At 49.2% G+C, this 27298-nt stretch overlaps 2 pseudogenes; one reads left to right on the top strand and one right to left on the bottom strand.

Annotated features, from left to right (window-relative positions):
- Positions 1-15052, top strand: part of LOC123346349 — a 218890-nt pseudogene extending 203838 nt beyond the window's left edge.
- A 9824-nt stretch (positions 15053-24876) lies between these two features.
- On the bottom strand, positions 24877-26377 carry LOC123345905 (annotated as a pseudogene).
- Positions 26378-27298: the final 921 nt, after the last annotated feature.

Genomic DNA, 27298 nt, shown 5'->3' with positions numbered 1-27298 from the left:
CAGGACCGGTAAAGTAAAGGCAAACCGCTCCCTATCTTTAAAACAAAGAGGGATAGAAAAAAAACAATCTTTAAGATCTATTATCATAAGCTGATAATCATATGGAATAAGATTGGGATTAGGGGTTCCACACTGCAGGGGTCCCATGGGTTGAATGCAGGCATTAATCGCTCTAAGATCATGGAGCATTCGCCATTTACCAGATTTTTTCTTGATAACAAAAACTGGCGAATTCCAGGGGCTGGTGGATTTTTCCACATGGCCCGCCTGGTATTGTTCCTCACATAAGTGACACAATGCAAAAAATTTCTCCTGGGGCAGTGGCCACTGTTCCACCCACACAGGGGTACTGGTTAGCCAAACAAGGGGAAGGGCAGTAAACCCAGTCATAGATGATATCCAAAAAGAACAGAATGGGTTAACTGAAAAAATCCAAAAGTAAACAGCAGCTGCAGTCAAGGACACTTCCGACTGCCCAGACTTGGCGAGCAGCCAAGGACAAGGGGACTTGGCGGACAGCCAAAAAAAACAGCACTGAGTGCGGCAGGACTCAGCCAGACACTAACAAAATGTGTTAACCAAAAAAAAGGGGGGAACAGTAATAACTCAATCATTAATAGTAAGCTGTGATCCAAATTTGCTTAACAAATCTCTTCCCCATAGGGACACAGCAATATCCATAATATAGGGCTTAAGGAGAATCTCTTTTCCCCCTTCTTGTGGAGTTATGGCAATCCATCGGGTGCTGTGTTGAGCAGCCTGCAATCCGCCCACTCCCCAAATGGCTGGCACTTCGGATTTGTCCCAGGTGGACGGCCACTGCCGAGCGGAGATGACTGTAACGTCAGCCCCAGTATCCACCAGCCCCTCAAGGGGGATACCGTTGCAGTAATAGGTACGCTTTTAACATTTCTGCCAGAGAGTACTCCTGTTTGGTCACAACGGACTGCAACGCCTTGCGGCAGTCCGCATTAGCATTCTCATAAGCAAGTTTCCTCATTAATTCCCACTGGGCATCAGGATTATCAACCTGCCTCTGGATAGCCTCCTGTAGTCTGTTAATAAAGTCCACATACGACTCTTGAGGGCTCTGGCGGGTGATAGTAAAAGACCGGGAGGGTTTCCCCGTCTCCGGTACTTTAAACAGGGCTCTTAAAACACAACGCCCCACAACCTGGAGCGTAACAAGAGGGATGTTCGCAGCCTGCTCTTGTAAGCCAGCAAACTGTCCGGCTCCATACAACTGCTCGGGAGTATAGACCCCCCCCCGAGGCCCGCGCCTGTTGTAATGCCTGCTGTTGAAATTCACTATCCCAAATAACATACTGCGCAGGGCTTAAAAGCATCCTACAAAAATCCTTCCAATCTTGGGGGAGCATGCTATACCCATTTGCAATCCCTTCTAACATGCCTCGGGTAAAGGTGGATTTCAACCCAGTCTCGGTAACTGCTCGTCTTGCCTCCCTGAGAACAGAATAGGGGAGGGTTGTGATTTCCACTATGACCTCCCCCTCTGCGTTGCCAGGGAGATGTGTCACCGGGAAGGCAGCCAGTAGCTCCGTTATCTCCTGGCCTGTGAGCTGCCCTGATTCCTTCTCCCTCTGTATCATTGCCTGAAAAGGAGACAGCCGATGATTCAGCTGTGAAGTGCCATCCGTACCCGGGCATGCATCATGGCAGTCGGGTACCGCCTGAAGCGGCTTGGGAGGCAAGATCCTAGGGTAAGGAGGGGGGACCCAAGGCGCGGGGGTGAGAAGGCAAGCCCTGGAGGACGCTCCAATCCCGATTGTCTCCAGAGCCTCCTTGCATCGCTGCCAAAGCAGGAGCCACTGCACCGCAGCTCTAGGCTCTGCGTGCAGTGTCGCCCCTATTTTTATCCAATCATCTACCAACAATGACCCGCGATCCGGGTACCAAGGACATTGGCAATTAATTTCAATTAACAACTGTTCTAACTGGCTCAGGGAGGCTGGCCCGCCAGCCTGTTTTAAAATAGCTTGCAACTCTTTCGCATGAACTTTCTGCCGAGTTGACAAATCCCCCCCATACTCACGAAATGAAGCTTTTCTAGCGAAGGTCGGTGCACCGGGGGCTGTTCCAGCCGATGAGCAGGGGGTATCACGTCGGGGTCACCAGATGTAGTAATGACGGAGCCGAGTCAGTCAGTCTGTTTCCGTGGAGCCGCTCTAAATCCGGGGGCGGTATTCCAACCCCCTTAGCGCTTAGGAAGTGTAACGTTCCTACATTGGGGATGTGGAGATGCCTACAGTGATCCTCGGGGACCCAGCCTACCCGCTAATGCCCTGGCTCATGAAGCCCTATACAGGTGCCCTGGACAGTGACAAGGAGCTCTTCAACTACCGGCTGAGCAAGTGCAGAATGGTGGTGGAGTGTGCTTTCAGACGTCTCAAGGGGAGATGGCGGAGCTTACTGACTCGCTCGGATCTCAGCGAAACCAATATCCCCATTGTTATTGCAGCTTGCTGTGTGCTCCACAATCTCTGTGAGAGCAAGGGGGAGACCTTTATGGTGGGATGGGAGGTTGAGGCAAATCGCCTGGCTGCTGATTACGCTCAGCAAGACACCCGTGCGATTAGAAGAGCCCAGCGGGAAGCGCTGTGCATCCGGGAGGCTTTGAAAGCTAGGTTCCTCAGAGAGCAGGGTAACCTATGACTGTCCAGTCTCTTTACAGAGAAGCTGAACCTGCCCCTGTTTCAGTTACTATTGACTTTTTTCAGCGGTTACATACCCTGTTCACCAGGTTTCCCCCCTTCCAACAGACGTTTAAAAATAAAGTTATTGGAACATTTTTAATTAACAAAGTTTTCTTTACTAACGAATTCTCGTTCAAGGGTTCAAACAGGGACGCAGACTGTGGTGGGTACGGTGTGCAGTGATGTACAGGCCGCTTCTACACTCCAGGACTGACAGGCTCCTGCTCCTACAGTGGTCTCTGGGGGGAGGACGGTTACCGGAGGGTGTGCAGGAAGGGGTGGGTTTGCAGGAAGGGGTGAGGGGTGTGTGGGAAGGGTGAGTAGGTGTGGGGGGATGATGGCTCTGGCTGGGGCTCAGGGCATCGGAGAGGTTCATGGCTAGGGTGGAAGGGCATGGTAAGGGCAGCCTGCCTTGCCATTTGTGGCCAGGCGCTCGGACCCTGGGGCAACATACACCTCCCAGACTGACCTGGGGCAGCAGACACCTCGCAGAGTGACCCGGGTGCCTAGTGACTGCACTCTGTGTGTGACCTGCTGTTGATCCTGCCCCCATGTCTGTACCCTGTTAATGGTGGCTGTCCTATGCAATTAACAAACCCCTCCCCCCACCTTCACACAAAGTCTTCTGCAAAGAAACATGACGGAAACAGTAATGAACAGCAAACTATTTTTAATACTCAACTACACAGTTGGGGGATGAAACTGGGATTTGGGATCGGGTGAGCCAGGAAGCCAAGCAATTCTCAAACTTTAGGGAATGAGAGCTGTTTGGTACATGAGCGCTCTGCTGGGGTGGAGTGACAGTTTTCACGGCCCCTAGTGCCCCTCCTTCTTGTGATTTTGGGTGAGGGGGGGACAGGACTTTGTGGCGGGGGAGGGCGGTTGCAGATACAGTTCAGGGGGGCTCTCTGCTCCTGCCTGCGGTCCTGCAGAACATCCACAAGGCGCCGGAGTGTGTCCGTTTGCTCCCTCATTAGTCCAAGCAGCGTTTGAGTCGCCTGCTGGTCTTCCTGCCGCCACCTGTCCTCCCGTTCGCTGTGTGAGCGCTGCTGCTGAGAGAGGGTCTCCCTCCACTGGCTCTGCTGGGCCGCCTCGGCTCTGGAGCAGGCCATCAGTTCAGCGAACATCTCGTCCCGAGTCTTTTTCTTTCGCCGCCTAATCTGCGCCAGCCTCTGTGAGGGGGATGCCGGGGCAGTTCGGGAAAGAGCCGCAGCTGTGTGATGGGAAAAAGGAAGTGATTTCCTTCCAAAGATACATGTTTGCGAACACTGAACACAGTCTACTCAGTTTCTGTGAACAAGACCATACAGGGCACCTAATCTCATGTGCTCTCAGGACAAGTTCGAATTTTTGGCATTCACTTTCATTGCCTGGGGTCTTGCACTGGAGATCGGACAAGCGGGACAGGACAGCAGAATCCGTGTAGCAGCCAGGCCTGGTAAGCTGTAAACTTTAGGCTGCTTAACAGTTAATGGATAGCAGTGCCCTCCTGCTGCAGGCAATCTGGAAAGCATAAAGTCTGACCCTGTTCCAGCCCCTCGCGGCTGTCCCCGGGAAAGATCCCTGTATGCTTTTCCTCTGCAGCCTACAACACGTGGCTGTTAAACGACGGTCATTGTTATGCAAAGGAAAAGTCAAGCATTCACAATAGTAACATTAAAGTAATTCCCCTAATTAGATGCAGCAGTCGCCGAACGAGATCACCCCGAGGCGGGTCTCCAGGAGAAACAGAGAGCGCATGCTGCGTGAATCCCTGCACAGACCAGGGCCCTATGCTGCCATGCTGGTCGAGGCGATGCTCCCATTATACCTCCTGATGGCCTGGCGCGGAAGAGTGTGCTTCCACGGAGCACCCAACAAGGCACCTCTCCCCAGGAACCTCCTGCGGAGGCTTTTCGAGTACCTCTCAGAGAGCTTCGTTGAACTGTCCCAAGAGGATTTTTGTTCAATCCCTATATGCATTGACCTTCTTTTTATATAGTTTTTATTCCTGTTTTGTTAAGAAATAAATGTTTACATGTTTATAGCACTTACCGACTGATCCTTCCCCTGATTCGGAGTCCGGGTTAACGGCCGGGGAGGGTTGGTAGGGGATCTCTGTGAGGGTGATGAAGAGATCCTGGCTGTCGGGGAAAGCAGTATTGTAACCGCTGTCGCCTGCCTCGTCCTCCACAAACCGTTCCTCATCTTCCCCATCGGCAAACATCGCCGAGAAACTGCCCCTCGACGCTATCTCATCCTCAGAGTCCATGGTCACTGGTGGGGCAGTGGTGGCAGACCCACCGAGAATGGTATGCATTGCCTCGTAGAAGCGGCATGTCTGGGGCTGGGCTCCGGAGCGTCCGTTTGCTGCTTTGATTTTTTGGTAGCCTTGTCTCAGGTCCTTGATTTTCACGCGGCACTGCGTTGCATCCCGGCTGTATCCTCTGAGTGCCATGGCTTTGGAGACCTTCTCGTAGGTCTTTGCATTCCGTTTTTTGGAGCGCAGCTCCGAAAGCACAGACTCATCGCCCCACACAGCGATCAGATCCAAGACTTCCCGGTCAGTCCATGCTGGGGCCCTCTTTCTACTCTGAGATTGCATGGACTCCTCTGCTGGAGAGCTCTGCATCGCTGCCAGTGCTGCTGAGCTCGCCACGACGTCCACACAGGAAATGAGATTCAAAATGGCCAGACAGGAAAAGGAATTCAAATTTTCCCGGTGCTTTTCCTGTATGGCTGATCAGAACATCTGAGCTCGGACTGCTGTCCAGAGCGTCAACAGAGTGGTGCAGTGTGGGATAGCTTCCGGAGCTAGTAAGTTCGATTTGCATCCACACCTAGCCTAATTCGACATAGCCATGTCGAATTTAGCGCTACTCCCCTCGTCGGGGTGGAGTACCGAATTCGAACTAAAGAGCCCTCTAGGTCGAATTAAATGGCTTCCTGGTGTGGACGGGTGCACGGTTAATTCGAATTAACGCTGCTAAATTCGAATTAAAGTCCTAGTGTGGACCAGGCCTTAGATTTAAACAAAAGTGCAGCCACAACATGAGGAACAGCAACAATCAAAGGAGATCCTAAAACAATAGATTCAGATACCTGAACCGAAAGGGCTGCTGCAGCCACAGCCCGAAGACAAGGGGGAAATCCAACTGCCACAGCGTCTAGGGTAGTACTGTAATAAGCAATGGGACGGTGTTTGTCTCCGTGCTTTTGCGTTAGTACAGCCAAAGCAAACCCATTATGCTCATGACAGAAAAGAGTAAATGGTTTAGTATAGTCAGGAAGCCCCAGAGCCGGTGCGCTGGATAGTCTCTTTTTGATAGCAACAAAAGCTCTCTCAGCCTCTGGGGGCCAAGGAAGTGGCTCAGGGGTACCTGACTTAGTCAGATCTTGTAAGGGTTTAATCACTGTTGCATAACCTAAAATCCACTGTCTGCAGTATCCAGTCATGCCCAGAAAAGTACGCATTTGAGAAATAGTACCAGGCCTAGGCATATTTAAAATAGCTGAAATATGAGAATTTGACAAATGACGCATGCCATGAGAAATATCATGACCAAGATAATGAACCTTGGGTTGACACAGTTGGAGTTTTTCCTGGGATGCTTTGTGACCTTTGGCAGCTAAAGCAGTTAAAAGTGTCAAAGTATCAGTTTTACAAGATTCAAAAAAGAAAGATGCCAGCAAAAGGTCATCCACATACTGTATAAGCACTGATTTACCGGGGAAAACCACATCATCCAGATCCTTCTTTAGGATCTGGGAAAACAGGGATGGAGACTCAGTATACCCTTGGGGTAATCTGGTCCAGGTATACTGACATCCTTTGTAAGTGAAGGCAAACAAATACTGACTATCTGGGTGAATGGGAATAGAAAAAAAAGCTGAACACAAATCCACAACAGTAAAATAAGTGGCTGACGGTGGAATACAAGAAAGAATTGTAGCTGGATTTGGAACCACAGGAAAAGAAGGTAAAACAACAGCGTTAATCGCGCGGAGGTCTTGAACAAACCGATAGGTGTTCTTTCCTGGCTTCTTTACAGGAAAGATAGGAGTATTACAAGAACTAATCGTGGGAACAATAATACCCTGTTGTAATAAAGACTCTATGACTGGAGCTATTCCTTCCTCTGCTTCAGGACGCAGTGGGTATTGTGGAACCCTTGGCAAAGTTTTAGCAGGGTCAATAAGAATTTTAACCAGCTCGGCTGTCCTGATCTGTCCCACTTCATTTGCATGACGAGACCAGAGATGGGGGGGCACTTGTGATAACAAATGCACAAGGTCAGGGCTGAGATGTATCTTTGATTTTGTTGGCTCTGCTATATGGAGTGTGGCCAACACCAGTAGTATTCTCATCAGGAACTTGTAGGAATACGCCATCTGGTGTACAATAAATGGTACAACCTAATTTACACAACAGATCCCTTCCCAGCAAATTCACAGGAAAGGAGGGGCTGAGCAAAAACGCGTGCTCGACAGCGAGGGGCCCTAGCAAAACAGCAAAGGGTTTTGTGACAGGATGCGAAACAGGACAGTTTGAAATGCCTACAGCATTAACAGACAACGCTGACAAAGGAATAGAGGGAAACTCTGAGGATCTTAAAGCAGACTTACTAGCTCCGGTATCCACAAGACAAGTAACAGATTTTTCTGCAATTTTACATTGAACATATGGGCCTTCCTGATTAATAGGAATTAAAGGATTCATGATGCAGTTACGTTCCCTCAGGCTGTCCTAGTAAGGGGTATTCTGTGGGGAAAAAGCAGGCGCTTCAGGATTTGGGAACAGAGGAGGGTTTTGAGATAGTCGGTTTGGACTCTCATTTCTCCAGTGTCCCTCCTGACCACAAAAGTGGCATGCAGTGCTCCCAGTCGGGGCAGGATTCTGGGCAGGATACGAGGGACCCCTTCCCATACCTCGCCCACGACCTCGTCCTCGTTTTATTCCCCCACGGCCCCTGTTTTGATAAGTTTGTAATTGCAAAGCCATAAGTTTTGTTTCAGTATTTTCTTTTTTCTGCTCTATGCAAGCTGTACAATGATTGGCAACTGTCACCAATTCTGAAAGGGGTTTAGTTTGCCAGCCAATACAAATAGTTCTTAATGGTTGCTGAACTTTTGGTAAGAGTCCCTGAATAAAAGCAGCTCCTACCGCTTCTCTGGCATTTTCAGCTGGATTAGCAATTCCCGAATGCTGTTCAAAGACCTTTGTCAGTCTATCTAGATAATCAGCAGGGGACTCTCCTTTGTTCTGTTTACAGTTAGTAATTTTTGTCCAATCTGTTTTCTTAGGACAAACCTCCGTAATAGAGGTTAAGAGACGGTTCCTAGCCTCTCTCAATTCAAGCTCAATTCCATTGTCGGTATCAGGCCAAGCTGCCTGTCTGATAAGCCGTTGATGAACTTCAGCTGGCAGTACCGCTCGCAAAAGTTGATTAATATCTGCCCAAGATGGATTATAGCACTGAATCACTGTCTGGAGCTCTTCTCTAAACTTTTCTGGCTCCTCCCTGATTTTAGGAAATTCTTTTATCAAGTTTCTAAGATCTCCAGGTGTCCAAGGGGCATGCACCATATCACTGATGCTGGGAAGGCATTGCAGTGGGATCCAGACTAGACTTGGCCCACTGCCCTTACAGATGCATCAGGAGTACCATCTGATCTGTGGTCATGGAGACATACTTGGACACTTTCTGGGTGAAAGTGTGGACATTCACAGTGCTCCTTCCAAGCATATGGACTGGTTAGGGTGGGTGTGGTTCCCACATACCGAATCCTGCTGGGTCCATCACCAAGACATCTGGGAAATTAAACCACTTGGTATACCTACCTGATTTATAGTCAGTGCCCCAATCCCTTAGTTGTTAAATAAACATTCCACTCTTTTGTCCATTCCTGGGCTGGGGGTAACTAAGCTCAAAAGATCAGTTATATATATATCTGCAAAGCTTCATTGCTTTTTGTCTTTAAAGTTTGAGAAAACTCGCCAAAAGTTTGTTGAGTATTCTCAAAGGGGGGAATTGTTGGTGTCACTAGGCCTGAGTAAACCAAAGTTGTGACTGCAGGCCTGAGTGAACCAGAGGTCTTCCATGCTGTGAACTTTAACCAGCCTAAGATGCTAACAGACTGCAAGCAAAATGTGTAACTGTCAGCTGTTTCAGCTTGCAGATGCAGGAGTTTGAAACAGCAGAAGCGGCGGGGAGGAGGGGGAGAGGGGGGGAGGAAAATCTGTATGCGTTTGTTCTATGAAGGCCAGATATAAGCTTGTGGATGAGAACTTTTTCTAACACGCTGAAATGTAATGCCTAATGTAGCTGCTGCTGGGAAGGGAGGGGTGAGGGGGAAAACCGAACAAAAGGCTTACACAAACAAGGGGGGTATAAATGCTGGGATCCCGCCTGCGCGCGGGTGTGCAGGATTTGAGAATGCTTTTCTCCCTGGCACCTTTTTTTGGGCTCAAATAAACCTGGTTTTGCTTCTCCACCCTGGTGTGATAATTAGTGCGACGCACACCGGGCAACGTACCTGCTGTTGCTCCGCCTCGGGCTCTTTGAGCCGGCAACAATATGGTGGTCATTTTTTGTAAGGGCAGCATCCTAGTTGAAAGGACAAGTGAGAGACGCCATCTTAAGTAAGAGCAAAACTTGACACTCCCTCCCAGTTCAGATCCTCCTATCTATGCCCCCACATTCCCTATCCATGCCCCCCCTCAGAACCCAGGAGTCCAGACTCCCAGCCCCCCCTAATCTAACCCATTAGACTCCACTCCACTCCCCTCCCCGAGCTAGCGTCATAGTTGATGCCAATCTGGAAGTTGAGCAGGGAGCCAGAGAATGAGTGGTACACACCAAGGGGCTCTATTTCCTAACTGGGATCTAGTCTGAACTCGGAGCTCCCTTCTGATGGTAATTAGGCGGCTGGGACTGGATGGGACCCAGCTCCCCCTAGAGGAGAAAGGCCTCGGATCCTGTTCCCTGTAACTCCCTGGGGGCGGGGGGTTCCCTTACAGCTGCCGCAATGCTGGGACTCCTCCCCGCACTCTCCTGCCTGCTCCTCCTCTCCCTGACAGGCCCCAGCTCTGGCTCCGATGACGATGGCACCGTGGTGCTCACCACCAGCGGCCCCATACGGGGCAAGCGCCTACATGCCGGCTCCGGCACAGTGACGGCCTTCCTGGGCATCCCCTACACTAAGCCCCCCGTGGGGGCCTTGCGCTTCCGGAAACCGCTTCCCCACCAGCCCTGGAGCCAAGTCCTGGAGACCACCAACTTCGGCAACACCTGCCACCAACCTCCGCTCCCTGGTTACCCTCAGGCTGATGTCTGGACACCCAAAATACCACAGTCTGAGGACTGCCTCTTCCTCAATGTCTGGGTGCCCCATCCCCAGCCTAATGTGATGGCCCCCATTTTCGTCTGGATCCACGGCGGGGGGTTCTTCACAGGGGCAGCCTCCCTCGATGTCTATGACGGGCGCTTCTTAGCCGACACTGAGAACGTGATCGTGGCCTCCATGAACTACCGGCTGGGGGCGCTGGGTTTCCTGTCTCTGCCCCCGGCCACCCCAGGGAACGCCGGCCTGTGGGACCAGCGCCTGGCACTGCGCTGGCTGCAGGACAACACAGCCACCTTCGGAGGGGACCCAGCCCGTTTCCTCCTTTTCGGCCAGGACGCTGGGGCTGTGTCAGTCAGCTTCCACCTCCTCTCCCCGGGGAGCCAGCCCCTCTTCACTCGCGCCGGATTTCAGAGCAGAGCCTCGAACGGACCCTAGGCTTGGATTTCACTTGAAGAGGCCCAGGAGAGAGACCAGAGGCTGGGCCAGCTGCTGGGCTGCACCGATGGTAACAGCACAGCCCTGGTGGGCTGCCTGCAGGGGAAGGAACCCGGTGAGTTCTCCAAACACGAGTTCTCCATCTTGAACCACAAGAAGCAACTGAGGCTGCCCTTTGTCCCGACACCAGATGGGGATTTCCTCCCTGATACACCACCAAGACTCCTGCAGGCTGAGCACGGCCAGCGGATACCTGTCAGGGTTGGTTTCAACACCAACGAAGGCTCCTACATATTATACTTTGCTGCCTCTAGCCTCAACCTGGAAAACGCCAGCTCCATCAGCTGGGAGGAGCTGCTGCAGGTGGTGAGGCTGATAGTGCCAGGGGTGCCAGACGAGGCCATCCAAGTTATGGCACGATGGTAGATCCAGGAGGGGGAGGAGCAGGGATTGGCACGGTACCGATGGGCCATGGAACAGATTGCTGGTGAGTATGTTGTTGTGTGCCCGATACTGAAGATGGTAAGGCAAGAGGCAGAGGCAAAGGCTGGAAATCCTGTGTGCACCTACCACTTCGCCCACTGTAGCAGCTGCTTGTCCATACCTGAATGGATGGGGGTGCCACAGGGCTCTGAGATTCCCTTCTAGTTCGGGGCCCTGGCATCTGTTGTAGGATCCAATTACACAGAGGCTGAGGTAGCGCTCAGCCACAGGGTGATGCATTACCTTGCGGTGGGCGCCTGGAGCGGGTAAGGGAATCCCCCACAATCCTCTTGTCTCCCCGATCCAGACCATGAGAGCAGCTGTAACTCTTTGGCCAATTGTCCTCCACATCCAGGAACTCCTGGCTCAAAGACATGGCAAAGAAGGGGTCTCAGAAAAACAGATAATCTATTTGGGTGAACCACCTGACCCAGAGCTGAACTTACTTCAGGGAGGTAAAATCTCAGCCCCCTGGTTCCAGGTTAGGGATAATTCCCTTCTTCCCACATCAGGATGTCACTGGTCTTATGAACACACCCAAGTAACAAGGTTTTCAGCTAGTAGTGAATGATCTCAAAGCTCTGCCTGCCCTTTCCCAGCCCTGCCACACAAACTCAGGGGAGGTTTATGCTACAAACACTATTCAGGCCTGGCTACATCAGCTCATCATGTCGATATAGCCTGCAGCAGCAAACGCGGTTGCTCCAGTAGCTGAGAAGCATCATCTTCCCAAAAAACAGGAGCTACATTGACAAAAGCATCTTACCATCGGCATAACTACAGTTACCCTACAGGCTAGGTCAGCATAGCTGTGACAGTCAGGGGGGTGGTTTTTTCACATCTCTGCTTAAGAAAACTGTGGCAATGTAACTGTTAAGCATACAGTACGGCATAGATAAAAGACATGCTCCCTTGCAACAAAAATAAGCAAGCAAACCCCCAAAAGAACCCTCTTCAATATTCCCCATTCTGGTCCCAATCATCCAGCATGGGCTAATTTCTTCCCAGATTAGGGAAGGCAGCTGTGGAAAAACAAAAAACATAATATACCACAGATGGAAGAAAGGAGACGTTTATAGTAATGAGTATAAATCAGACATTAGGAATTGTAGAAAATTGATAAGGGAAGCAAAGAGGCACATGGAGAACTCTATGGCCAGCAGCATTTAGGTCAATAAGAAGGAGTTCTTTGACGATATTAGGAACAAAAAGAATCCTTACAATAGAATTGGTCCATTACGAAATGGAAATGGAAATGCAGAAAAGGCTAAATCTGGGGAAAAAACAAATGATGTAGAAATGATGCACAAATGATGTAGTCTCATTCTATGATAATGATAACACTCTTTCCATTCCACTAGTATCTCTGGAAGCTTTTAAAGAGAAGCTACTAAAGTTAGACATTTTTAAATCAACAGGTCCAGATAATTTATATCCAAATGTTTTGAAAGAGCTGGCTGACGTACTCACTGGCCTCTTAACACTGATTTTCAGTATGTCATGGAGCACTGGGGAAGATCCAGAAGATTGGAAGAAAGCTAATGTCATGCCAATTTATAAGAAAGTTAAATGGGATCACCTGGGTAATTATAGGGTGTTGATAAATTGGAAAGGGTTCAGAGGTAGGATGACCAGATGTCAAAACTGAAATATTGAGACGTGGGAGGGAGGGGGGAGCCTATGCGCAGGAGCCTTTGCTTGTTTGTCCAGTGTCCCGGCCTAACATCGGTCGGGACGCAGGACAAACAAGCAAATATCGGGACAGTCCTGATAAAATCGGGACGTCTGGTCATCCTATCCAGAGAAGAGCCACAAGAATGTCTCAGGGATTAGAAACCTTGCCTTACAGCGATAGACTTAAGGATCTCAATCTATTATCTTAACTAAGAGAAGGTTAAGGGGCCTATAAATACCTACCCGGGGACCAAATCTTTAATAACTGGTCTTCAGTCTGGCAGAGAAAGGTCTGACATGATCTAAAGGTGGCAAGATCAATTCAGACTTCAAATAAGGTATAAATGTTTGACCGTTAGAGTAATTAATGATTGGAACAGTTTTCTAAGGGTCGTGGCAGATTCTCCATCACTGATGATTTTAAAATTAAGTTTGAATCTTTTTATGTAAGATCTGCTCTAGGAATTGTTTGGGGGAACAACTGTGGCCCATGATATACGGCAGGTTCTACTAGATGATCACAATGGTCTCTTCTGGTCCTGGACTCCAGGGAGGGCCACCCCCATGTGTTCGGACACATACCCTGTTCACATCCCTGCTAGTTGCCCGTCTTCATGTTCAGGGAGGCCATCTTAACTGAGGGTAGTCATTGGCTTCTGTCCCTTTGGAAACCAGGGGGAAAGGTAGCCATCTTCCTTGAGGGCAGCCTGTGGCTTCTGCCTCCTTAAGAACAATGGCAGGTGGTGGCCATCTTTCCTAGGAACAACCTGGCTGCCATGCGCAAGGGCTGTAGGCAAATGGCAGCTGACTCAGGGCAGCTGGTGGCTTCAATCACCTTGATCACAGTGAGATATGGTGGTCATTTTTTGTAAGGGGAGCATCCTAGTTGAAAGGATAAGTGAGAGACGCCATCTTAAGTAAGAGCAAAACTTGACACTCCCTCCCAGTTCAGATCCTCCTATCTATGCCCCCACATTCCCTATCCATGCCCCTCCCCGCATGTTGCTCTGCTCCCCACACTGGCCTTTCCTGTCTGTGAGCACTAAGGATGCCCATCTTCTCTGAGGGAAGCCTGGCTTCAGTCCCATTGCAAACAAGGGAAAACAGTGACCATCTTCCCTAGGGGAAATCTCATTTTACAAAGAGTCTCAGCCCAATGGCAGCCATTATTACTCAGGGCGGCCTGTGGCTTCAATCTCATGGAGAACAATGGAATAAAGTGGCCATGTTTATAAAGGGCAACCTGTAGCATCACCCCATATGAAAAGACCAGGAGGCACCACCCTTCTTAACTGAGGGCAGCCTCTGGCTTCACTCTCATTTGCAACAACAAGGGATGGCAGCCATTTTGGAAAGAGGCCAAACTTTTCAAGTTGGCTCATAATCACCCCTGCATCCGGGATGTTAGACGCCAGGTGGGGCACATTCCTGTCCCCACCAAGCCACAGTACTAACCTCAGTGGGGCATGTTCATTTTCCATGCAGGAAACCCATGGTGGGGGAGGGCAGCGAGAAGCAGTGGCCCGCCTACGACCCCGCAAAGGAGAACTTTGAGCGCATCGCCCCGAAGCCGCCCAAACCTGAGACGGCATCATCCACCTCGCGCTGTGAATTCTTGGCATCACTGCTGTCAGAGAAACCAAAGGCCCCAAGTGAGCATCAGCGGGATGAGAGGATGACGGCCCTAGAGGGGAAAGGCCCTGTCTCTCCCCACCCCTCTCAGCCACCCTTGGGCTGGATTGGAGAAGGCTCCCCTCTAGAAGCAAAAGATCCAGGCTCACATTCCCATTTCCATTGGCTCTTCTGGTCTCCTAGAGATGCTCCATTCTCCTGTCTGGGGTACAACTTGCATATCCTGGCAACTCCAGATCCCATCGGCTGTGGTTCTACCCCATCTTCTGGTGCTCAGCCCCTCTGGGTCGGAGGATGACACCCATGTTTCCTCTCCAAGGTCTCCCCGTGTAGCTCCCATTTCAGGGGAGGAGGCATGAGCTCAGACAGAGGGATTCCCAGTAGGGTGAGTGGGGATTGAGGGAAGGATCAAGGACACTGTGGGCTGAGGGTAAGTGGCCTGTAATGACACAGAAGAGAAAGGCGGCAATGAAAGAATGACGTGCAGCTGGCTCTGGGGATCGATGCAGCTGCTGTGTAACTGTGTAAGACGGGGATTCAAGGAGACTCCAATAACCACTCGGAATCCTGTATGCCAGGGGGCCTCTTATGGGAGGCAGAACAGACCCTTGCATGTTGGACTCCGGGGTAACGGATGCTGGGAAACATGGGAACTCCAGCATGTGTAAGCAGGGAAAGAATTAACAAGGATTTGAAGGGGATTTTAATGCATGTCAGTCAGTTAGCAAGAGTTAGGCTAGCTGTAACCCTTATGACGTGAGACTTGTAGAAGCAAGGATAGTGTGAGGCGAGAGGAAAAGAACTGTGTAAAAAGTTATTACGACCTTGTACTGATAACCAAATATGCAGGCTTGCGTCTTCTTGGAGTGAGACAAATAAGATAGCAGAAAGGCTTATGTATAAACAAAATGTAGTTGTTGCTCATTATTGTCTGTATTATTGCTAGTTATTGTCTGTAACAAAGGTATAAAGGCTTGCTGTAATTGTTTACCACTTGAGAGACCTGTCCGGGACTGGGGTGACCCTGTGTCCTGGGGCACTCCCTCCCTCTATTGTAATTACTAGAGAAAGAATAAAGTATTTGATTTTGCTGCACCCAAAGAAAAAGCGAGAACTGAGTTTTTCTCCGACAATTTGGGGGCTCGTCCGGGATGGCAACGCCCACGGACCCACAGACGGCTACTACGGATCGTTCCCCTTCGAACTCCATGGCGCCACAATAGAGGTAAGAGACCTTTTGAAATCTCTATTGGGGTGTCAGAGGAGGACTGTCTGTGGGGACGTCTGTCTCTGTTGGGCTCACGCCATCTGAACTTATTGACTGTGCAGCAAGATCAGATGCAGAGTGGTATTGGGGAAAGGCCCCAAAAAGGTTAGTTTATAGCAGTATTGGGAACTGCTGAGTTGGCCAACAAGGTAAATGCATAGGTAAATGCATAAGGTAATGCATAGGTAAATGCATTAGAATGTACCGGTGCTGAGGGTTTTTTTTACCGCCTCAAGGGGGGTTGTCATACCGCCTCATGGTATTGGTCTGGACCAGGTAAAGATGCATCGTGGTTAAAAAAAAAAAAGGGGGGAAAAAAGAGGCCTTGGGGTGTGTGTGTGTACACCAGTGTGAGTGACCGTTACCGGAAGACGCCCAGAGTACCCTGTGAAGCGAAAGCTCGTGACCAGGACTACTCTAACGCAAGCCCGGTAACTAGTGGATCTTTAGGAGATCCGACCCACGGTGGGCTGACTCGGCCTGGCATAGTCCGGCGAGGAAGCTACCTGGGTCTAGGAGTGTGAACCCATCTTCCCTCCCCTTTCCCTTCCGTGTGGGCTACTGACAGTCTGATCATCTCACTGGATGCAATCAGAGTAAGCGGCGCCGTCTCCCAGAGACTAGCCGACGCTCTTTGCTGAAGGGAGGAGTAGGAGAGTCGTGGTCATCCTCGTTAGTCTCTCCTGTGTGAGTACCCTGTAGGGAGAGATCCTCAGTTTATGATCCGCTAGCGCGGACAGGGCACCCCCCCTGTTTGTGTGATTGGAAAATGGGGGAGGGACAGTCTAAACATTCCACCTTACCCCCTAAGAGTACCCCAGCATATTACATGTACGTACATTATGGTCCTAAAACCTGCAGGTATTTAAATGATTGGAATCTGTACACGCGTGAAAATTCATTTAAACAATACCTATTAGAAGGTACCTTTGAGTTAGATAAACTTACATACCTCAGCGGAACCCTTACTTCACAAGCCTCTGATGCGCAGTGGGAGCAGTTTATGTATTGGTGGGAGGAAGCAACAAAGAGACTCCATGAGTCTCGGGTGCGGAGTCTAAAGGGCTCCCAGGAAAAATTAAAAACTGAAGTACAGGATTTGAAACTTAAATGTAAGACATCCAAATGTCTTCCTGCTCGAGCAAATCCCTCTGCTTCTCTTTATCCCCAATTAGTTAAGGCTGAAAGTGAGGAGGAGACTGCTGAGGACATAGTGGTTTTTTTTAGCAGCATTCCACAGCCGCAGCCAGTACCTCCCACTGCCCCCCCTACTCAGGCTATGTCGGCGGTGGTAATATCGCCGCCGCAAGTATCAACTGCACAAATTGTTCATTCTCCTTCTTCGGAAGAATTGTCTTCTTCACTACTGAGTGATTCTGATCTTCCCAGTAGCCCAATCAACCCTGGTTCTGCTGATAACAATGCCCGCTACTTTCTTAGAAGCACGGCACAGACACTCCAGGCTCCTTTGAGAGACTTGCCTGGAGCTGTAGGGGGGTTAAAATAGCTGGGTCCTGGGTTCTGTAGGGGGGTTAAAATAGCTGAGTTTCAAGAATAAGGCTAGTAGCCTTTTCTAGTTGGCCCAATTTCTTATCATGTTCTTGTCTTTTAAGATATTGACCCTAGCCCACAGGGATTTGCTCAATTCTTTTTCTTTCCAGAGGAAATAACCCAGGCCCTCTGTTGTGCTAATCTAATGGCAGCCCCTTGTGAGCAATCTGGGTATGTAGAAGTGATTTGAAAACTTGATAAGGGCAATGTCATTTAAAATCCAATTAGGGAGGGCAATACATACTGAAGGATTTATCCAAAACACAGGGCACAGCCTGTAGATTAAACCCCAAAATCCAATTAATACCACATTCCCAAGCATGGGTCCCATAAATTTCTTCTTGCCAGTGTACAATTCTTTGTTTCTTCACCAGGGTCAGTTCTCAATGTCCTTTTAGTCAGGAATTCCTGGACTTTGGCAATGTCAGTGGAGTGAGTGTTCCTTCTTCTTTCCCAAAACAATTGTGGTTTAGCATCCTACAGGGGAGAGGTTGCCAGCACATATCACCCTGTAATAGCTTTGCTTTTTCTAGAAAAGTCTAAAGGCACAGTTGGTCTGTCAGTGGACAAGAGAGAGGTTACAAGCACGTCACCTTGTCCTTTTTCCCTGCTGTCCAGAAGCACAGTAGAACTAGAAGAAAGAATAGGCTAATCATCAATAGGAACATTTTTCCGATGTGGAGGGGTCTTTTTGCAGTGAGAATCCTGGGTCCAGGCAGTCAGTCTTTGGCACTTCACAGCAGTGTTGGTACACAGGACTTGGAAAGGGCCTTTCCAGCGTGGAGCCAAGGCAGTCTTTCGTTGATGGATCTTTATGTAGACCCAGTCTTCTGGTTCCAAGGAGCGGCAGGGCTGCTAGGATCTTTGGGTTGTTTCTTCTTTACCTGTGAGAAAAAAACCTAACACATTGCATTAGTGTCTTTGCAGATTTTACAAATTTTATAGCTGCATGGGCAAATTTAAGTCCCCCCTTTTTCTGGTTTTTAGCCAAGTAATGGTTCTTATACTTATCAGTGCCAAAGGAAGGGCATCTGGCCACTTTAAGTTTGTCTCAGCACAAATCTTGGCCAGTTTATTTTTAGCATGTTAACTATTCTTTTTTCTTAGTTAACTCATTTTTTTTCCTTTTCCCATTTTTTTCTTTAACCTATAAAGGAAACTTTTACTTATACACCTTTTGTTAACAATAAACACATACACAGTACATTAGTCTTATTTAACATATGCCACATATACCCTTTCACTAAAATAACCTTATTACAGAGCTTTAGAACAACAAGCCAGGACAAGCACACCCACTTTGATGAGTTCACTTAATATAACCTCTAGTCCAATAGCTTTCCACCATCCCCAGCCCTCTGGCTAGAAATCTAAGGTAGCCAGAAGGATCCCATGTACAATATGGGGAGTGGGTTAACTTTCCATGTCCTTGCTTTTAAAGACTGTTAGTATGCAAATTTTAATAACAATTCTCAATTAAAAGATTTGGCTAATAAAGTTTCTTTCTCTTACTTAGGAAAATGTATTAGACTTTAGTATATCACATTTTTCTGATATATCCAAACACTTTATATTCTAAGTTAAACAAAACAAGTATCTACATTTAAATTTAACACTGCCACTTGATTTTAAATCAGACCATCCCATAAAAATATTAAACACAACAATTCTGGCCACGAGACAAACACCACAAGACAGAACATAGAACACAAAACGTAATTGTTACTCTGTCAGTAAATGCATGATATGTTGAATGCTGTTCAGCTGGCATTAGTTTTCTCTTTGATCATCTGAAAGACAAAAACAAAAGTCTACCCCTTCTGAGCAGTCAATCATTACTTAAAATATACAAATACTCTTGTTAATTCAGGAGAATTACCCCATATTTTCTTTGCCTGAATTTATTTACAAACATTTCAAAGACACCAAAAACTTTTCTCTTTAGCATTTTTACAAAGTTCAACTGCTGTTCCCTCCAGCAACTAAAGAGTTAACTTTTCACTTTCCCTTAAAAATCAGTTGCTCTCCCCTTAAATCACTTGCTTTTTCCTTCAGCAGCCACTTACCAATTCAAATCACCATTCCAAATATCCTTCTGAGTATTTGAAATTTCCATGCTTATACTCACTTACTCCTTCTTTCCACTACACCCTCAAAAGTTTCCAACCTGTTTTCCAATCTCTCTGTTGCCTGCCCGCCTGGGCCCGATCCTGCTTTTCTCGCTGAATCGTCCCTATCCTGGACACAAACTTATTCCACTACCAGTTTAGCTAGGAGGGTGGGCTTCACAACTAGCCCCCACCCTTCTGGTCTTTTCCCTAAAACATTTTTACTCCCAAAACTACTCGAGTCCTCCCTAGTAAGGCTTGCCACCTGGCAAAAATACATGGCCATTGGGTAAAGGCCATTTACTTAACACATAATCCAAACCCCTTTAGGAGGTCTACCCAGAGACCCACCCATTTGTCTGCTGACACTTAAACAGAAAAGAAAATTACACAGAGAGCAGAGAAAATTACAGTCTAAGCCAGATTTTTCCTACTTCTATTACATTGTCCGTTACGGGGGGGCGGGACAGTAGGATCTCAATACAACCTCAGAGCTTCATCGCACACATGGCTTCCACCCTGAGGAATTACGAACGAGAAGTTCAGTTCCGCCCACACACCTAACGCCCAAATGAACAGAGCAGAAAAACAACAGTAACCGGTTAAACAGAATAGAACCAGAACCAGATAGTGCACCAAAACTAGATAGTGTTTCCTTATTCTATTAGGGCTCACCTTTAATCATACAATCCTTATCATATAATACCAACAATACCAAACAAAGCAAACATAAAATGACAAGGGTAAAACAGATAGATGGTGTAAATTCTGCAGGGTTCCCCCATTCTCTATTGTTCACCAAACTGTGACAAATTTCTGTTACCAAGTTATCCCTCATGTCAGGTGATCAGACTGACAGAGCACATAATCAAACTTTAAAGCTTCATTAAAAATAATAAAACAACAATGGAGAGTATTGGGAACACTCCCACATCACTCAGGAAAAATATGAATGCCCCAAGCCTTAAGCCACTTTAATACTTACACATATCCAGACTGGCCACGTCTGTGTATAATGTTCAGAGAAGGGAAATAGGTGGACGGGAGATTATCCTGTATACAGCTTGTCCAGAATTTCCAACATGCTTCCGCTCTTGGGATGGCTGTTCTTTTACACCCTGGACTCTCCTGCGGCGTCTCTTTCAGAGATTCCAGTTCAGGTCAGCTGCCTGTGGCTTTTCCAGTGTCACCGAGCCATACCAGCTACAGGGTTGCAGAAGCACACTGCTGAATCTCACTGGAAAGTTAAGCTTTGCAAATGTAATTTCAGTTCTGTAACTTGTATTGCCTTTGGTTTGCCTTTGTCTCTATTTTCCCACAACCAGCTGGGGCTGAAAGCAGTTTTACTTAGCATAGTCTGTGCTGGTTCTTGACCTTGTACGCAGAGCAGCTCTCTCTTTATCTCTGGGGTTAGCCGAGTTTCAAATTAACCCGTTCCTAGACAAATTGCTCACACTGTGTCAGAGGCTTTTCTTTGTGATTAAAAGCTCCTCTGAGATATATGATCTTATCTAGATTGAAGATACCTTCTAATGGGCACTGTTTAGATGGATTTTCACACATGTGAAGATTCCAATTCTCTAAATACCTGCAGGTTTTAGGACCATAATGTACGTACATGTACTATGCTGGGGTACCCTTAGGGGGTGAGGTAGAATTTTTAGACTGTCCTTTACCCATTTTCCACTTACACACACAGAGAGGGTGCCCTGTCCGCGCTAGCGGCTCATAAACTAAGGATCTCTCCCTACAGAACACTCACACAGGAGAGACTAACAAGGATGACTGACTCTCCTACACCTCCCTTCAGCAAAGAGCGTCGGCTAGTCTCTGGGAGACACAGCGCCGCATACTCTGATTGCATCCAGTGAGATGATCAGACTGTCAGTAGCCCACACGGAGAGGAAGGGGGGAGGGAAGATGGGTTCACACATTCCTAGACCCAGGCAGCTTCCTCGCCGGACGATGCCAGGCTGAGTCAGCCCACCGTGGGTCGGATCTCCTAAAGATCCACTAGTTACTGGGCTTGCGTTAGACTACTCCTGATCATTAGCAATCGCTTCACAGGGCAGTCTGGGCGTCTTCCAGTAACGAACACTCACACAGGTATACACACACACACACACCAAGGCCATTGTTTCCTATTACCACGATGCATCTTATCTTGCTGCACAGTCAATAAATTAAAATGGCATGAGCCCAGCAGAGACAGACATTCCCACAGACAGTTCTCCTCCCAGTGCAGCTCTGGGGCATATGATGAGGGATTTTTTACAAGAGCTCTACATACAAACAGCTTCAGAAACTACCCATTCGCTGACAAAACAGAAGTAATTGAAGGATCATGTTGTAATTAAGTGATCCTTCTGGTGGCCACCTTTCCTGGTCCTCTAACTGATACTGAGGCCAGTCTACTGTATAAAATCTTTTCAGTTCACTTTTAGTCAATGGATCTGATTCAAACACTTTCCAAGTCGCCAGAATGCATTCTAAGGGTGTACACCGTGCCCTGCCTATACTCTGTCCCTGCCCCATACCACGGGCTTGCCCTTGACCCACTATAGAACACTCTCTTGTCTAGTGGGAATTACAACGGCTGGGCGTCCCCAGCCTCAGGCAAAAGTCCACACCACTGGACTGTTCCTACCTTACCACAGGACCGGTTCCTCACCGTCGCCCGCAACAGCTTCTCCACTATCTGAGTTCGTTGCACCGTTGTGTCCTCCAAGGTCAGCCTGACGCGTCTCTGCCGAGGCCCCCGGTAAAGGCACCGGTGCGCGCTGGGCGTCGGCTGTGACCATCGTCCACTGGCCATTGGAGGAGTCCGGGCAAGGCACAATTTTGCCTCGAGCCCACCCAGGGACGCCAAAACTGTTGCCAGCTCAAAGAGCCCGAGGCGGAGCAACAGCAGGTTCGTTGCCCGGTGTGCGTCGCACTAATTATCACACCAGGGTGGAGAAGCAAAACCAGGTTTATTTGAGCCCAAAAAAAGGTGCCAGGGAGAAAAGCATTCTCAAATCCTGCACACCCGCGCGCAGGCGGGATCCCAGCATTTATACCCCCCTTGTTTGTGTAAGCCTTTTGTTCGGTTTTCCCCCTCACCCCTCCCTTCCCAGCAGCAGCTACATTAGGCATTACATTTCAGCGTGTTAGAAAAAGTTCTCATCCACAAGCTTATTTCTGGCCTTCATAGAACAAACGCATACAGATTTTCCTCCCCCCCTCTCTCCCTCCTCCCCGCCGCTTCTGCTGTTTCAAACTCCTGCATCTGCAAGCTGAAACAGCTGACAGTTACACATTTTGCTTGCAGTCTGTTAGCATCTTAGGCTGGTTAAAGTTCACAGCATGGAAGACCTCTGGTTCACTCAGGCCTGCAGTCACAACTTTGGTTTACTCAGGCCTAGTGACACCAACAATATCTCACTGTGATCAAGGTGATTGAAGCCACCAGCTGCCCTGAGTCAGCTGCCATTTGCCTACAGCCCTTGCGCATGGCAGCCAGGTTGTTCCTAGGAAAGATGGCCACCACCTGCCATTGTTCTTAAGGAGGCAGAAGCCACAGGCTGCCCTCAAGGAAGATGGCTACCTTTCCCCCTGGTTTCCAAAGGGACAGAAGCCAATGACTACCCTCAGTTAAGATGGCCTCCCTGAACATGAAGACGGGCAACTAGCAGGGATGTGAACAGGGTATGTGTCCGAACACATGGGGGTGGCCCTCCCTGGAGTCCAGGACCAGAAGAGACCATTGTGATCATCTAGTAGAACCTGCCATATAACACGGGCCACAGTTGTTCCCCCAAACAATTCCTAGAGCAGATCTTACATAAAAAGATTCAAACTTAATTTTAAAATCATCAGTGATGGAGAATCTGCCACGACCCTTAGAAAACTGTTCCAATCATTAATTACTCTAACTGTCAAACATTTATACCTTATTTGAAGTCTGAATTGATCTTGCTTTGACTCCCCACCTTTAGATCATGTCAGACCTTTCTCTGCCAGACTGAAGACCAGCTATTAAAGATTTGGTCCCCCGGTTGGTATTTATAGGCCCCTTAACCTTCTCTTAGTTAAGCTACATAGATTGAGATCCTTAAGTCTATCGCTGTAAGGCAAGGTTTCTAATCCCTGAGACATTCTTGTGGCTCTTCTCTGGATAGGATGACCAGACGTCCCGATTTTATCAGGACTGTCCCGATATTTGCTTGTTTGTCCTGCGTCCCGACCGATGTTAGGCCGGGACACTGGACAAACAAGCAAAGGCTCCTGCGCACAGGCTCCCCCCTCCCTCCCACGTCTCAATATTTCAGTTTTGACATCTGGTCATCCTACCTCTGAACCCTTTCCAATTTATCAACACCCTATAATTACCCAGGTGATCCCATTTAACTTTCTTATAAATTGGCATGACATTAGCTTTCTTCCAATCTTCTGGATCTTCCCCAGTGCTCCATGAAATACTGAAAATCAGTGTTAAGAGGCCAGTGAGTACCTCAGCCAGCTCTTTCAAAACATTTGGATATAAATTATCTGGATCTGTTGATTTAGAAATGTCTAACTTTAGTAGCTTCTCTTTAAAAGCTTCCAGAGATACTAGTGGAATGGAAAGAGTGTTATCATTATCATAGAATGAGACTACATCATTTGTGCATCATTTCTACATCATTTGTTTTTTCCCCAGATTTAGCCTTTTCTGCATTACCATTTCCATTTCGTAATGGACCAGTTCTATTGTAAGGATTCTTTTTGTTCCTAATATCGTCAAAGAACTCCTTCTTATTGACCTAAATGCTGCTGGCCATAGAGTTCTCCATGTGCCTCTTTGCTTCCCTTATCAATTTTCTACAATTCCTAATGTCTGATTTATACTCATTACTATAAACGTCTCCTTTCTTCCAGCTGTGGTATATTATGTTTTTTGTTTTTCCACAGCTGCCTTCCCTAATCTGGGAAGAAATTAGCCCATGCTGGATGATTGGGACCAGAATGGGGAATATTGAAGAGGGTTCTTTTGGGGGTTTGCTTGCTTATTTTTGTTGCAAGGGAGCATGTCTTTTTATCTATGCCCTACTGTATGCTTAACAGTTACATTGCCACAGTTTTCTTAAGCAGAGATGTGAAAAAACCACCCCCCTGACTGTCAAAGCTATGCTGACCTAGCCTGTAGGGTAGCTGTAGTTATGCCGATGGAAAGATGCTTTTGTCAATGTAGCTCCTGTTTTTTGGGAAGATGATGCTTCCCAGCTACTGGAGCAACCCCATTTGCTGCTGCAGGCTATATCGACATGATGAGCTGATGTAGTCAGGCCTGAATAGTGTTTGTAGCATAAACCTCCCCTGAGTTTGTGTGGCAGGGCTGGGAAAGGGCAGGCAGAGCTTTGAGATCATTCACTACTAGCTGAAAACCTTGTTTCCTTGGGTGTGTTCATAAGACCAGTGACATCCTGATGTGGGAAGAAGGGAATTATCCCTAACCTGGAACCAGGGGGCTGAGATTTTACCTCCCTGAAGTAAGTTCAGCTCTGGGTCACGGGGTTCACCCAAATAGATTATCTGTTTTTCAGAGACCCCTTCTTTGCCATGGCTTTGAGCCGGGGGTTCCTGGATGTGGCGGACATTTGGCCAATGAGTTACAGCTGCTCTCATGGTCTGGATCGGGGAGACAAGAGAATTGTGCGGGATTCCCTTACCCGCTCCAGGCGTACACCGCAAGGTAATACATCGCCCTGTGGCTGAGCGCTACCTCAGCCTCTGTGTAATTGGATCCTACCACGGATGCCAGGGTCCCAAACTCGTAGGGAATCTCAGAGCCCGATGGCATCCCCATCCATTCAGGTATGGACAAGCCGCTGCTATGGTGGGCGAAGTGGTAGGTGCACACAGAATTTCCAGCCTCTGCCTCTGCCTCTTGCCACCTCCAGTATCGGGCACACAACGACATACTCACCAGCGATCTGTTCCATGGCCCATCGGTACCGTGCCTCTCCCTGCTCCTCCCCCTCCTGGATGTACCACTGTGCCATAGCTTGGATGGCCTCGTCTGGCACCCCTGGCACTATCAGCCTCACCACCTGCAGCAGCTCCTCCCAGCCGATGGAGCTGGCGTTTTCCAGGTTGAGGCTAGAGGCAGCAAAGTATAATATGTAGGAGCCTTCGTTGGTGGTGAAACCAACCCAGACAGGTATCCGCTGGACGTGCTCAGCCTGCAGGAGTCTTGGTGGTGTATCAGGGAGGAAATCCCCATCTGGTGTCGGCACAAATGGCAGCCTCAGTTGCTTCTTGTGGTTCGAGATGGAGAACTCGTGTTTGGAGAATTCACCGGGTTCCTTCCCCTGCAGGCAGCCCACCAGGGCTGTGCTGTTACCATCGGTGCAGCCCAGCAGCTGGCCCAGCCTCTGGTCTCTCTCCTGGGCCTCTTCAAGTGAAATCCAAGCCCAGGGTTCGTTCGGGGCTCCGCTCTGCATCCCGGCGCGAGTGAAGAGGGGCCGGCTCCCCGGGGAGAGGAGGTGGAAGCCGACTGACGCAGCCCCAGCGTCCTGGCCGAAAAGGAGGAAACGGGCTGGGTCCCCTCCGAAGGCGGCTGCGTTGTCCTGCAGCCAGCGCAGTGCCAGGCGCTGGTCCCACAGGCCGGCGTTCCCTGGGGTGGCCGGGGGCAGAGACAGGAAACCCAGCGCCCCCAGCCGGTAGTTCATGGAGGCCACGATCACGTTCTCGGTGGCGGTAAAGAAGCGCCCGTCATAAACATCGAGGGAGGCTGCCCCTGTGAAGAACCCCCCGCTGTGGATCCAGACGAAAATGGGGGCCATCACATTAGGCTGGGGATGGGGCACCCAGACATTGAGGAAGAGGCAGTCCTCAGACTGTGGTATTTTGGGTGTCCAGACATCAGCCTGAGGGTAACCAGAGAGCGGAGGCTGGTGGCAGGTGTTGCCGAAGTTGGTGGTCTCCAGGACTTGGCTCCAGGCCTGGTGGGGTAGCGGTTTCTGGAAGCGCAAGGCCCCCACGGGGGGCTTAGTGTAGGGGATGCCCAGGAAGGCCGTCACTGTGCCGGAGCCGGCATGTAGGCGCTTGCCCCGTATGGGGCCCCTGGTGGTGAGCACTACGGTGCCATCATCATCGGAGCCAGAGCTGGGGCCTGTCAGGGAGAGGAGGAGCAGGCAGGAGAGCGCGGGGAGGAGTCCCAGCATTGCGGCAGCTGTAAGGGAAACCCCCCCAGAGGGAGTTACAGGGAACAGGATCCGAGGCCTTTCTCCTCTAGGGGGAGCTGGGTCCCATCCAATCCCAGCCGCCTAATTACCATCAGAAGGGAGTTCCGTACTTCAGACTAGATCCCAGTTAGGAAATAGAACCCCTTGGTGTGTACCACTCATTCTCTGGCTCCCTGCTCAACTTCCAGATTGGCATCAACCATGATGCTAGCTCGGGGAGGGGAGTGGAGTCTAATGGCTTAGAGCAGGGGGGGCTGGGAGTCTGGAATCCTGGGTTCTAATCTCAGGTCTGAGAATGGGGTCTGTGGAAAGGGTAGTACCTATTGGTTTTCCGGGAAGCGGGTGGGCGGAAGCTAACAGATCCCGCCCCCCAGCCTAAGGGATGGATAGGGAGTGCATGGAGAAGGAGGTGGGGGGAAAAGTGCAGCCAGAAACGAAGCAGGATATTGGTGAGGAGCCGATATAGGGGCTGCAACCGGGCGCACTCTAAGTAAACGTGCGCCACGGTCTCCCTCCCGCCGCAGAAGGGGCAGGTGTCTGGGGCAGGGGTAAACCACGCCAAATACACGCCCGTGCTCACGGCCCCATGAAGGAGCCGCCAACTGATATCCCCAGCGGGCCTCGGGACCAGGGGAGAGTATAGGCTGGCCCAAGATGGGTAATTACCTAGAGTGATCCCAATTCCAGCTGCTCTTCTACCTCCTTCCCTCCCTTTGCTCCTCTGTCCCTAGCTCGCCAGTGGCACAGACTCACCTGCCCTTCTCCTTGGTGCAATTGCGGCTTTGTGGCTTTCTCTGTGTCTCTCAGCTCAGCACAAAGGCGAATGGGGGATGCTGGGGAAACGGGAAGCCTCCAATGCTGAGAATAACAGCCAGGAAGCAGCCACTGGGGCTTATTTAT

Source organism: Mauremys mutica, chromosome 12 (genome assembly GCF_020497125.1).
Source record: "Mauremys mutica isolate MM-2020 ecotype Southern chromosome 12, ASM2049712v1, whole genome shotgun sequence".
Classification (NCBI taxonomy): Eukaryota; Metazoa; Chordata; order Testudines; family Geoemydidae; genus Mauremys; species Mauremys mutica.
This window is presented reverse-complemented; position numbering and strand designations above follow the sequence as displayed.